This window comes from Pezoporus flaviventris, unplaced genomic scaffold, assembly GCF_033815535.1.
Source record: "Pezoporus flaviventris isolate CSIRO_AGI_PZ_B2104156 unplaced genomic scaffold, CSIRO_AGI_Pfla_v1 ptg000496l, whole genome shotgun sequence".
NCBI classification, from domain to species: domain Eukaryota; kingdom Metazoa; phylum Chordata; class Aves; order Psittaciformes; family Psittacidae; genus Pezoporus; species Pezoporus flaviventris.
Window position 1 is genome coordinate 303,099 of NW_026893043.1, and position 12,928 is coordinate 316,026.

Sequence of the window (12,928 nt, forward strand, 5' to 3'; positions counted from 1 at the left end):
AGATGTGACGACAGTTGGCAATGATCCAGCCCAATGCTGCTGGGAATGAGCAGGATTTTCCCCTGAACCTGCTGACGAATTCTAGGGCCCCAAGCAGTTCCAGTGAAGAGCTGTTACTGACTCTCAGTATTGTCTCCTGTTGACGTCAGTCGGTCAGAGAGCTTTAGACTGGCAGAAAGGCCAGAAAAACCTAGAATGGAAAATGAGGAAAGGCAGACTGGAACATGCCGAGGAGATTGACAAGAGACTGAAGTTCTGTGCACGGCTATTTCAGCCTGAAATCTGGAACAGAATCAGATGGGAAACTGCTCAGGGACAGAGAGACTTTCTGTGGCAGAATGGTTAGAGAAACAAAGCTTAACTCTGAAATCTGTGAAGGCAGAGAATGAGAACAATTCAGAACATGGGGGAGTGGGGCAAGAGATGGCAATGGGGAAGGCCAAAAGGAAAAGTCACTACCAGGAATTCTACCTTTCACAAAAGGATGAGGGCCTGTCTTGGTAACCCTGCTGTGTCTTTAACTTGATTTTTGCATATATAAAATTTATTTTGTTATGCTTATTTAGGAAAGGCATGTGCTCCCTTCTTTAATATATCCTACACCAGGTGCAAGGTTCTTTTTATTCCTCTGGAAGATAGGTTGGACGTGTGCTGTCTACAATAGTTTTTTCTAACGTATTCACATTACATGTAAAAAGCTATTAGAAAGAAGCTGCGAAATCAGCCAACAGAACTCTGAACCTCAAGTCTACCGACCAAACCTGAATATCAGCTGCATCTATTAAGCAGTGGGCGGTGGGAGGGGAATAGGTTTATTCTTAAAAACAAAGCCAGAAAGAACTGTGATTACCCAAGTAATTTCAATCTTCTATTTTTGAAGGTGTCACTGTTAAATTTAAAACACTGACATACTGCATAGTGAAAAAAAATATGTTACAAATACAATTAAATATAAAAAACTCCAAAATTAAAAATTGGAGAAATGTTATTCACAGACAAAAAACAACCCAACCCAACCCAACAAAAAAAGGGGGGGGAAGAAAGAAATCTAGGATAAAATTTTGACCCTTCAAAGGAAATTAAAAAAAAAACCACCAATACCTTATTGACTTCAGTGAGGGTAGGATATCACCTACTAACGACTCAGTTCTGACAACACTCTAGGCTGTGCAGTCCATTCATTGGAAATGCTGTCATGAATGAGAGAGGCCTCAGATTAAGAGCTTCATGCTACCTTCCTTTCTGAAATGTTTTTAAGCACCGGATTTGCAACGATAGCCTACAGCAAGTCTTCCAGATGACCCACACCGCCTACCACTAGACATGTATACACAGTGCCGTCTCAGAGAAACCATATTCTAATAAATATGGCTTCTAATTCTAATAGTGACACACTTTATTTTTACGCTACAGGTCAAACCGCTCTTCGGCACACACATTTGATATAGGTCAGACCTAGTAATTTCACTTAGCACATGCTAAATGGATAGCAGACAGTTAAACTGTTTTTTTGTTCTGAGGCTATTCAGATGTTCTGACTTAAAGCGATCAGCCAAAATACTCACTTTCAATGAAAGTCAAGAAAAACATACTTGAAAAATATTTTACTCGCTCACCGCTCAATCCACAAAAAACTATGAAAGTATCAGAAGTGATTTTTTAATCACTTGTAAGCACTGAGTTGTTAAAACTAATGTCTCCCTTGATACTTGACCAAGCACATCACAAATAATAACCACGACTGTTAACTTGTCTTAACGAAAGTCTCCAAGGATATAGCGACTGGCTGTAAACAACTGACCCAACAGCTTCTGCTGAAACATGCGTGAGGACTGCACAATTCACAAAGGTATTCTCTGCCTCATGCCTCCTAAGTCTTATTGAACAAAATACAATTAAACAGACAATGCACCATAAAACAGCAACAGAGGAGCATTCACAACAGATTTTTCCATCTATCAAAATGGGGTGTAACCACTGCCTATTTAGAATGATTCTTAATCTTACCCACAAGCTCTGCACATTCGCTGTATATCGTATATGGGCAAGAGCATCTAAATCAAATGTTTATGGTACACTGCAAAATCTACTTGATATTTGGGTAGCAAAAGTGAACCAATTTTCATTAGATATGCAGCATCTGTAGAAATTCATTCTTTTTATTTAGGTTTGTAAAAATTATTTACAGAATCTAGTTCTGTATGTGTCAATTATATTTAATTTGAAACATTTTTAATCCATTTGGGGTTAGCTTAACCTCCTGACTAAATATCCATTTTTATGAGAATATAACTTTTTAATACAGAGGAATGTCTTGAGAATTGGTTGTTCAATGTTTTTCCTTTACTGGCAGATGCTAGAGTAGAATTTATTATATGATTAAAAAAAAACGCTCAACAACCTAGCTTTAATATTTTAGTTTTACCTTTAAAATCTTGTGTTCTTATGTTGCCTTTCCAGTCTTTATCCCCAAAACTCACACATAGGCTTGTTGTCTTAAGACCAGTGAAAGTTCTTCTATTAGTTTTTCTAGTGACAAGCAAGCAAGAGTGATGAGTATGTTTCCACCTTTATTACTCATTTTTCACCCCTTTGGGAAGTAAGACGATGATCCCTGATATGGTCATTCTGTGAATCTATTCCCACTGTAAGTTAAAATCTTGTGTCCACTTAAAGATGACTAACACTGAGTGATCTACCGTTTTTTATTTTTTCCCAAAGGCTACAGTAGCCTTCCAGCTAACAAATCACACTAGTCAGTCTGAATTTTCTACTCATTAAGTTTAACCTTTTAAGCCTTTTTTTATAGCCGGTTGTATCACATTACCATTTCCTCATTATCCTACCAATGCCTGCTGTTAACTATATGCCAAGTACTGCAGCACTCCACCTTTTTAAGGAAACAGGGTCTTTCACCTGAAATACCCAAGAAAGGCATTAACCATTTCTACTTCATCTTCTGTTTTGACACTCCGTGATTCTGAAAGAATGCGTAAGTTCCCAACTGCGGTCATACAGTAACTGTCTGGCAGGGACACACCACTTCATATCTCATGAGGAAAAAAATATTAACCATATTTTGAGATATTCATAACCTAGGAACAGATCCAACAGTGGCAAAGAATTATGCTCTCAAAAAAAAAAAACAGGCAATAAGAAATTCTAAGCTATGCTGGCTCATCTTCATTCAAAGATTACACACCTGTAATATCCCAGAGTGGCTTACAGCTGCATGGGTCTCACTTGGAAAAGGCATCATATGATCCGGAAAAAAGCTCTGTAACAATAACAATTTGTATCAAAGTTCAAGAAAAATAAATATAAAACTTCCTATCCCTTTTGGATGTAAAATTAAAGTTCTCCATGCCCTGCAAGACACTGCAGGTTCTCTGATCCAGTAATTCACATTTACCTTACTATTATTCCTAAACTTGTGGCATCTGATAAATCATTTGCTGAAAACTGTAAAAATTTTGAAAAAACATCACCAGTTTTTGGAAGCAAGGGGGTTTCCTACACCAGTACCTGGCCCTTAGTGCTGTTTTTCTAGTAGTAATTTCTATTGCTGTTGACATGTAAGAGTTGCCTCGGGGTTCAATGGGCTGCAGAGCAGGGGCAATATATGCCAACAGTGTTTTCTATTGCTTTCCTTACACTAGAAACCCAGCAAAACATTTTGGAAAAACTTCCATTAATAGAGGGTAAGTCCTAACCACTTTGTGTATGAGTATCAGATCTGACAACATCAGTAGGTTATGGTTAAAAAGTCCACATTTAAAGTGTTGATTTCATTATCACAGAAAGCTCAGGGGGCAATTTATGGACAGACCTGCAGCTGGGGAGTTCAGTACAGTCATGCAAATATGAACCAGGCAAGAATGTGATCACTACTTATGAAGTTTTCTCAAGGTCTGGACAAGTTCGAGGCTAATATTCCCTTGACCAGCCAATGTTCAGTGACCTTCATTTCTAATAAAACTGAACTACTGGTAGGGTGGATTCATATCAACTCATTTCTGATAAAGCATCCCTGCTACACCTGGGTCCACAGTACCCAGAAGAATGACTCAACAGAAACAGTAAGGTCTCTGAGCAATCACAGTTGCTTATGCTAGTCATATCTGCATGTCTGCCACACTCCACAGCTGGTTCCACGCACCGGTTAACCAACACACTTCTTTGAAAGCTCTATGTTGGGGAGCATATTATTTTCTCAGAGAAACACAGGTGGAGAAAGAAAAAAAACTCAGATCACTTGGATCTTTTGTTATCTTAATATTTACCTTTTCATCCTTTTCACAGGTAGATAATTTGAGCTCCCTTCCACTGTTCACCTTTCAAGTCCTCATACATTTCTGCTATTCCTCCCTTTGACATCTGAAGCAAACTGGCTTTACAAGAGACAGCATTAGGAGTGACCCAAACACACCATGCATGTGAGCAATCAATGGTGAACTCCTCCAGCTGAGCCAGGACTGCTTCCACGGCCTTTGTCATCAGCCACAGCCTGAATTAGCAACATTAACCTTTGGCAATACCCTTGAATTAGGAGTTGTCTTTGCTCTCCTTCCATTCCTTACATACACTAACTCTGGCTTCACTTCCACTTGCTCCTAACAGGCTACAGCTGCTCACAGCCCTTTGTGTCAGCTGTCATTTAGCTGCAGCTGTGAGAAGCTGCCACAGGGCACCACTGGCCCATAACATCCGATTTTCACTTAAACAATAAAATCCATCCTTGCTACAGATGCCCCTCCTCACACTGCTTTATTTTATGTTTTGCTGTCACTTGACAGAAACTTCACTCAATTTCAATCACTTTATTTTGTTGCAGGTCTATGTGCAAACATCAATAAAGTTAAGCCCATGCCTGCATGATGTTTATAGCTGAGATTAATTAACAGCTGAGCTAGTGGAGAGGCAAAGATGTGTTCCTTGGCCTCCCTCTGCTCAGCTTTGGGCCAAGACAGGAGAGCAGGCCTGCTGTCCTGTGACTGGTCACTGCGCTAAGGTGGTTGTGTGCTCTCAGAAGCCCCAACAGAAGGTGGGGATGCTCAAAGGCTGGTAGTTGCGAAGCAGAGGAGGAGATGTGGGCAGGCTGCCTTACCTTTCCTGGGCAGTAGTCTGCTGGCCCTGGCTTCCCTGCTTTGTCTCCTCCAAGGCTGCTTTTGGTTCCATCGTGTACATACATGGTAGGTCCTTTTCCATAGATGTCCAGCTCCACCTTGTGGAAAGCAGCAGGACCTGGTGTCTGTAAGAGAGGCAGGGAGGTTGCTGGGTACACAAGTGTTCTGCTGACAGGCAGGGTACTCAACAAAACGATCACACCCTAGCTATGTATCATGCAGTGGATGAAACAAGCACACTAAAGCAAACTGGGCAGATATCCCTCTATAGTAAATAAGTAAAATAATACAAATTGTGTATAAAAATATAAGTAAAGTACAGAGGACAACTGGCAATGCACCACGTCAGTACTGCATAGAGAGAACAGAGACTGAAGAAACACAGCAGCAGTCAGAACCCAACCATCCTCCAGGCCCACACTTCAGCTGGAAAGCCCTGTTACAGCTGATGCTGGGAGTCTCAGGTTACTGGGAAAGTTCCTACAAGGTCCATCCACCCACAGGTGAGGCCTCAGATTTGGCTACAAGAGGCTCCTGCTTTTATGCCCTTAGAAACACAAGGGGCTTTATGCCAGCTGTCACTGTTTACTCGTTGGGCCGTGCAGTTTCTCATCATCTCAGTGTTGGCCACACCCAGAGCATTGGCCAGGCTCTTGGCCGGCCTGCCCAAGTGGGAAGCTCTTAAAACAGCTGCACCCTCATGGTTTCCTGCCTCTTTCTGACAAACAGTCACCATGAACATATACATATGCACTCTGCGAAACACACTGTGACAAAATCACACTGTGTTATGTCTCTGTCATGAGAGGGAATCAACTCTCAGCGAGCTTCCCATCCATTACACGCTCACAGCCAAATCCAAGTAGAGGAGCTGTATGCACGTAGAGATGGAGATGCAAATGGAGATTAAAAGAATAGTATGAAAAAATATTTTCACAAAATAATTGAAAACCACAAAAATTGCCTTCTTGATGTAGACACTCAAGTTTTCTACTGCAATAGAAAATAATCTGAACACAAAAAAACTCCCTTGGAGCCAAGACTACCCATTTTCTAAGAGCCTTCTGAGCTTTCATAATGGCACAAACAATCCTGAATTCCACAGGAGAAACTCAAACGTAAGCTTCTGTTTAGCTGGACGTTTGTGATGGATGATCTGTGGGAGTACGGGCCTTGAATAGCCCATGAGGGAGGGCATCTCTGCTTTTATAACAGGGACACAGGGCTATGACTTCAGTTTTCCAGAGAAAAAGAATGTTGTGCTTTGATTTGATTAACCCTACTGTGACTGATGGAAGAAGCCTCAGCATCTGTGTTTCAAGCAGCTTGCTTGCACAAGTCACACAGTGTTTATGGTGAAGATTTCCTGTGCCACATGCCTGACAAATTACTTTGCACTTTTAAATAGAGAAAGAATGCATTTCACATGGTATCTGCAAATTGTGAACAACACTAATAAGAAGAGGACTTGATCTTACAAAGTACTGTGCTTATTCAGTCCTGCAGATAGAAGAGATCCTTCAAGTCTGTGCCGTGGGCTTCAGGTGTTCGTTAGGCCATAGTGCCTGCCCATCACAAATCCATGGATCCTGCTGACAATTCATTTTAAACTACGGTACAGTTCCCTCAGCAGATGCAGCATCAATACCTCCAGATGTTTCTACAGACTAGTGCCAGTTTGCTTAGCCACTGCACTCACACAAAGCAGCAAGTCCAGTGTCTGCAAGGAAAATGATTCTTATCCCCATGAGGGTGCCCATGCACAGTCACTGTATCTCACAAGCCAGATTCCACCAGAGCTGAGAATCATGAGTCTGCTGTTTTCATGGTTGCCACCAAATAGTTCAGGCCTGCCTTTGCACCTGCATCAGGACTGCCAGAAAACACCAGTCTGCGGCAGTGCCTATAATCTACCAGTTGTGGACATGCAGTATCAGTTCACTCCTTCTCACACCCTTTCCCTGACTGCAAGGGTGAAGGACAGCCTCTACCTGAGTCCCAATACCCTTGGGTAAGGAGCATTCTGAAGGGCAGATTTTGTCTAGTTAGGCCCACCAGCACTTTTGGATCACTAATGCGGCGCTTGAGCCTTTTGGGCATCTCCCCACTGCCCCAGTCCTGCCAGCCCATCTGTGCCAAGCACTTACAATCAACTCAGGGAAGCAGAGTAATGAGGACGTATTTAAGAAACTTAAAATGATCAGTAATATTAAGGCTGTAAATGACAGAATCACAGAATACCTCCCTACTGAACACAAGTGCACGTGTCCTGTCTTTCACACAACTGACTCGTTTGCTCTTCAAGATGCCTTCCTCAGCTTACACGGTTTACCTTTAATGATTATTTCTAGTCAAGGTGGTTTGAATCCTACTAACCCTTAAAGCTCTCACAATGCAATTAGAGCAACCCAAGCTGGATCAAACTATTTTTACAGAAGTCACCTGTTAGAAACATGCATGCATGGAGGTAAAGTGCTCTTTTGTTAGATTTATTCTCAATTACCTTTATGCAGATGTTGGTTTGGGGCTGCATCTGTGGAGCTATTGGTGACTCCCATCCAATGCAAGTGGGTGTAGTCACTGGCAGCAGATGTCTGCATTCAAGACGTGGTGCCATCTGAGGAAAAAGCCACATCACATCATGTCATTAAGGCTCTCAAGAGGTTTTCAGTATTTTCCTGGTTAGAGTCTGAAGCAGCAAAGTCACTAGAAACATTGAAGCTGATAGCCACAGCTGCTGGTACGGATCCTTACAGCTCAAAGGCTATTGAGAAAACAGGAAGACAACTGAAAAGAGTGACGTTACTGACAACTAGAAGTAGGCCAGAAAGGTACTAAGTTAGTTTTCAGTAACATTAAAAAGCCAGAGAGAAGACAGTTACAGGCACCACTGTACAAATATGGTGCTCTTACATATATGCCCACACCTGCCACTGTTCAAAGTTTGAGGCATGATTCTATAGCTATGACTCAAGCAGTAGTTACTAACTAACCGCACTAGTTAGCACTGGAACAAGATGCATGCGCAGGTCCTGAAGATGCTGTGGTTGTTGTTGCAGCATGAAGAGGAACCTGAATTTGGTCAGGTTTCCTGACACTGGTGAAGAAAACACAATTTACTTTTCCAGTCTTAGCCTTACTAACATATCTGGCACTTGAAGGAACCTATGGTTCATTTTGCTCATCATTTAAGAATTACATCCAGTGCTAAAGGTATTGAACAAAGTCACAGAATCCCAGACTGGTTTGTGTTGGAAAGGACCTTAAAGCTCATCCAGTTCCAACCCCTGCCATGGGCAGGGACACCATCCACTGGAGCAGCTTGCTCCAAGCCCCTGTGTCCAACCTGGCCTTGAACACTGCCAGGGATGGGGCAGCCATAGCTTCTCTGGGCACCCTGTGCCAGCGCCTCAGCACCCTCACAGGGAAGAACTGCTGCCTAAGAGCTCATCTCAGTCTCCCCTCTGGCAGGTTCAAGCCATTCCCCTTGTCCTGCCCCTACAGGCCCTTGTGCAAAGCCCTTCTCCAGGTCTCCTACAGCCCCTTTAGGCTCTGGGAGCTGCTCTGAGGTCTCCCCTTAAGGAGCCTTTTCTTCTCCAGGCTGAGGAAGCCCAGCTCTCTGGGCTGTGGGTGAAGGCCAATGATGCACAAGGGGACGTGGATGAGAAATTAACCAAATATACTGTACTTTCATACACTGGTTTTTGCAGTCAAAGCAAAATGCAACGGCTTATGAACTTGATCTTGAAAACAATCGAGACTGCTGCCATGTATGAGACAGCTCATATGTCAGCAATACTGTTTGAATGCATAGAATTCAGTGCAAGTCGAGTTGGTGTATTTAAACATGGTGGTTAATTTTCTAAGTTCCTTAATGAAATGCACCCTCATAAAAATCATCATGAAATGCAAACAAAGTCTGGAGGCTCAATGTTCCACATGAACACAGAAGTTTTTACCTGGATTCAGAGCTCTTACTCAGACCTGATTTCATTTCTACAAGAGCATTTGTGTCTCCTTCATGGTTAGCCTTCCCTGGAAGAGGGATTCCAAATGGGACCACCTGAGGAACGGAGACAGAGCCAGCCACCACTTTCTCCACAGAGCTCTGGAAAGAAGAAAAACAAAAACGCAGACAATAATGTTTCTGAGCAGAACAATGCACTGAGAGATACGGTCTTTGAATGGGATTCCTGGATTCATTTGTTTCTCTTACAAGAGAGAACACCAGATTCTTTAAAGTGTTATTCCTCATTGCACAATTTTCACATCAGAAAGGAGCAAGGTCCTAACAACCATCCCAATTTCCACTTACGCTCCTGTTGCAGAACTGTGAACAAAGCTTGAGATGAGCTCTGCTGCTTTCACTTCACTTTGACCTTCCTTGCTCAGGTCTGGTTCCCATGTGCTCTATGCAAACAGCTTTAGCATCACACATCAATGATGCATGGCAGGAGGGAGTCCCAGGGAAGCCTCTGCACCCTGATGGCACATTGGAGCCAGCCTCGTTTCATTGCAGCCACCTGAATAGAAACAAGATGTCCTGCAAAGGACTAAAGCAAGACAGCCGTTGTTTGAGCTTATCTCAGCTTATGTATGCATTAAGAATATACCTATCAAACGGGTGCCAAACCTGACTTTTCATCATTTCCATAGTCATTACCATGTCACACAATTCAAGAATGACAAATTGCATTTAGATACAGTAACATTTTACAGCACACAAAGATGTACTCCAGATCTTGGGAACTGATCCTCAGGGCCAGGAAACGTCTGCACTGCAGTGTTTCCTTCTGTGACCACCCCTTGAATCCCCCAGACACACCTTTTACCCTGGTCACCATCGCACACAGCACTGATTCAGCGCGGCAGGGGTTCCGCAGTCCCTGCTCTGTCTGGGGCTGTGCCCATCTCCTTGCCTGGGTTGCCCACAGCAGTGGTTCAGGACTGGGGCAGTTCTCAGGCAAACTCTCTTGGGCTGCACACACACGGTGTGCACAGGATACACAAGGTGGGAGGATCAGATCTTTACCTGATGCGGGTAAATGGGGATCTATGGGGCTGAAGGGGGAAGCTGTGGGGCTAAAAGGGGGATCTGTGGGACTGAGATCTATGGGGCTCAATGGGGCATCTATGAGGCTCAAAGGAGAGAGATCTAGGGCTGAAGGGGACAATCTGTGGGGCTGGGGTGGGCATTAAAGCAGGCACTATGGGGTGGGATCTACATGGCAGGGATTGATGGGGCAGGATCTATACAGTGGGATCTATGGGGCAGTACCTGTGGCAGTGCTATGCGGCAGGCTTTATGGGGCAGGATCTACGGAACAGTACCTGTGGCAGCACTATGGGGCAGGCTCTATGTGGCAGTACCTGGAGCAGGATCTATGGGTCAGACTCTATGGGGCAGTACCTGGGGCAGCGCTATGGGGCAGTACTTAGGGCAGTGCTAAGCGGCAGGATCTATGGGGTAGTACCTGGGCAGCGCTATGGCGCAGGCTCTATGGGGCAGTACCTGGGGCAGCGCTATGGGGCTCGGCAGCTCCATCCCCATAACCCCAAAGAAGGGGTCCGGGGCCAGTTGCAGCTCCAGCATCTGGGCCTAGGCATCCACCAGCACCTGCAGGCTGAACACAGGGGGCTATGGGGTGGCTATGAGGCACTCTGTGGGGCTCTATGGGGTCTCTATAGGGGTCCATGGGTTGCTACAGATATCGACGGGGTCCCTATGGGGCAGCCTTTTATGTTCTCTATGGGTCTCTATGGGGTACCTATGGGGGCCCTATGGGGTCTCTATACAGCCTCTAAGGGTCTCTGTGGGGTCTCTAAGGGTCTATGGGGCACTATGGAGTCTCTCGGGGGGCTCTATGGGGTCTCTATAGGGGCCCTAAGGGTCTCCATGGAGTCTCTATGGGGGCTCTAAGGATCTCTATGGGGCTCTACGAGTCTCTACGGGGCTCTATAGGTCTCCAGGGAGCTCTATAGGGCTCTATGGGGCTCTGTAAGGTCTCTACGGGGGCTCGATAGGGGGGGTGAGAGGGGGCTGGACCCAGTGCAGCCATTCCAGAACCAGTGCGGCCTCTTCTGAGGGGTGACCCACAGCAGCCTCAGCCCCACAGAGACCGATGGGAACCCCACAGAGCCCCACAGCCACCCTATAGAGCCCCATAATCCCAACAGCCAACCAACAGAGCCCCCAAAACCCCCACAGCCACCCTATGAAGCCCCATAACCCCCATAGCCACCCTATGGAGCCCCGTAACCCCCGACAACCACCCTAGAGAGCCCCATAACCCCCATAGCCACCCTATAGAAACCCGTAACGTCCATGGCCACCCTATAGAGGTCCATAACCCTCCATAGCCACCCTATAGAGCACCATAACCCCCACAGCCAACCTATAGAGCCCAATAAACCCCCACAGCCACCCTATGAAGCCCCATAACCCCCATAGCCACCCTATGGAACCCCATAACCCCCAACAACCACCCTAGAGTGCCCCATAACCCCCATAGCCACCCTATGGAACCCCATAACCCCCAACAACCACCCTAGAGTGCCCCATAACCCTCCATAGCTACCCTACAGAGCCTCATAACCTCCACAGCCACCCTACAGAGCCCAATAAGCCCCCACAGCCACCCTATGAAGCCGGATAACCCCTGACAGACACACTAGAGAGCCCCATAACCACCCACAGCCACCCTACAGAACCCCATAATGCCCATGGACACCCTACAGAGCCCCATAACTAACCAATAGAGCCCCATAACCCCCATAGCCTACCTATAGAGCACCATAACCCCCATAGCCACCCTACAGAGCCCCATAATCCCCACTGCCAACCTATAAAGCCCCATAACCCCCATAGCCTACCTATAGAGCACCATAACCCCCATAGCCACCCTACAGAGCCCCATAATCCCCACTGCCAACCTATAAAGCCCCATAACCCCCATAGCCACCCTATAGAGCCCCATAACCCTCCATAGCCACTCTATAGAGCCCCATAGCCACCCTACAGAGCCCCATAACCCCCACAGCCACCCTATAAAGCCCCATAACCCCCCACAGCCACCCTATAGAGCCCAATAACCCCCCACAGCCACCCTATAAAACCCCATAACCCCCCACAGCCACCCTATAAAACCCCATAACCCCCCACAGCCACCCTATAGAGGCCCATAACCCCCCAGAGCCACTAAATGGAGCCCCATAACCCCCTACAGCCACCCTATGGAGCCCCATAACCCCCAGAGCCAACCTATAGAGCCCCATAACCCTCCATAGTCAACCTACACAGCCCCATAATCCCCATAGCCACCCTATAGAGCCCAATAAACCCCCACATCCACCCTATGAAGCCCCATAACCCCCACAGCCACCCTATAGAGCCCCATAACCAACCTATAAAGCCCCATAACCCTCCATAGCCAACCTACAGAGCCCCAGGTGAGGCGAGTAGCTCGAGAGAGGATGCCTTCAACACTGGAGCGGGGGGAGATCAGCGTCCAGGAGCCTCAACTCAGAGCGGCGAGAGCCACCGAGGGAGCCTTGAGTCCTCAACAGGACCTGCCCGGGAGCCGGCAGCTCAGCTGACGCCAGCAGGGCCTCACAGGGGACAGAGCCTGAAGCAGTGGGACCAGCCCTCAGTGGGTAAAAACCTGCCCCAGGGAGCGCGAGCGACCAGGAGCGGGTCGAGGCAGTTTGCGTGGGCAGGCGAGCGGGATGGTGAGCACTCGTCGTATGACCAGGGCCCCGTCTGGGGGCTCTGCTCTGCCTGCCCCGGCGCTGGCAGCGTAGGC

The 12,928-nt window shown here is 46.2% G+C and overlaps 1 long non-coding RNA gene across 2 annotated transcripts; it reads right to left on the bottom strand.

Annotated features, from left to right (window-relative positions):
* Nucleotides 1-6,150: 6,150 nt before the first annotated feature.
* On the bottom strand, nt 6,151-9,911 carry LOC133263845 (uncharacterized). 2 transcript variants are annotated; one of them, XR_009741548.1, is made up of 4 exons: nt 9,442-9,911; nt 9,086-9,234; nt 7,630-7,743; nt 6,151-6,846 (listed from the first exon to the last, which is right to left on the bottom strand). It is a non-coding gene; the product is annotated as an uncharacterized LOC133263845 (long non-coding RNA). The 2 variants fall into 2 exon arrangements; XR_009741549.1 differs by lacking the exon at nt 6,151-6,846 and having other exon boundaries at nt 7,539-7,743; nt 9,442-9,905.
* Nucleotides 9,912-12,928: the final 3,017 nt, after the last annotated feature.